Source organism: Mus caroli, chromosome 3 (genome assembly GCF_900094665.2).
Source record: "Mus caroli chromosome 3, CAROLI_EIJ_v1.1, whole genome shotgun sequence".
Taxonomy (NCBI): Eukaryota; Metazoa; Chordata; class Mammalia; order Rodentia; family Muridae; genus Mus; species Mus caroli.
Window position 1 is genome coordinate 28,145,180 of NC_034572.1, and position 914 is coordinate 28,146,093.

The window sequence follows — 914 nt, forward strand, 5'->3', positions numbered from 1 at the left end:
ACCTTTAACAGGTGAGAAAGCCTCTCATGTTATACAGCACTGTTTAGAAGCATGGAGTGCTTGGGGCAAGCCCACAATCCTTAAAACTGATAATGGGCCAGCATATACCTCTACTAAATTTCAGCAATTTTGTCATCAAATGGATGTCACTCACCTAACTGGCCTTCCTTATAATCCTCAAGGACAAGGCATTGTGGAACGTGCCGACCGTACACTCAAGTCTTATTTTATAAAACAAAAGGGGGGAGTTGATGAGACTCTGCCCTCAGTACCAAGAGTAGCTGTATCTATGGCACTCTGCACACTTAATTTTTTGAATCTTGACAAGCAAGGTCGCTCTGCAGCTGATTGACATAGCTCAGACCCTGATAGACCAAAAGAAATGGTGAAATGGAAGGATGTCTTATCTGGTCTATGGAAAGTCCCGAATCCTATTTTGATAAGATCCAGGGGAGCTGTTTGTGTTTTTCCACAGAGTGAAGACAACCCATTTTGGCTGCCAGAACGACTCACCTGAAAGATAGTAATCAAGGATGGTGTGGAAGATGCTGACCTCCCGAGGACTGCTCCTGATCCTGACAATGCTGAACTTGTCTCAGGTTCCTAGTATGATGGGCGAATAGAGATGGGCCACTCTCTCGACTTTCCCTAAACCAATGCCAGTTCACCATGATTCTATAGTTTTTCCAAAATTCTTTACTACTAATAAAACATTAGATTTACCATATCTANCCTATGATCCCACCTGAGCACCATTAGGAGAAAATTGCTCTTTATTAGAACAGGGTTCTTTATGTTTTCAAATTAATGGACCAGGAAAATGTATCAACCTCACAGCCCGAGCCTTGGGGATGTTTAATGAGAACCGAGGAGGCTGGGTGAGCACAACCCAAGATACTTCCAACGCAGATATA

At 43.0% G+C, this 914-nt stretch overlaps 1 pseudogene; it reads left to right on the top strand.

Annotated features, from left to right (window-relative positions):
* LOC115030613 overlaps positions 1–480 on the top strand; it is a 4,986-nt pseudogene extending 4,506 nt beyond the window's left edge.
* Positions 481–914: the final 434 nt, after the last annotated feature.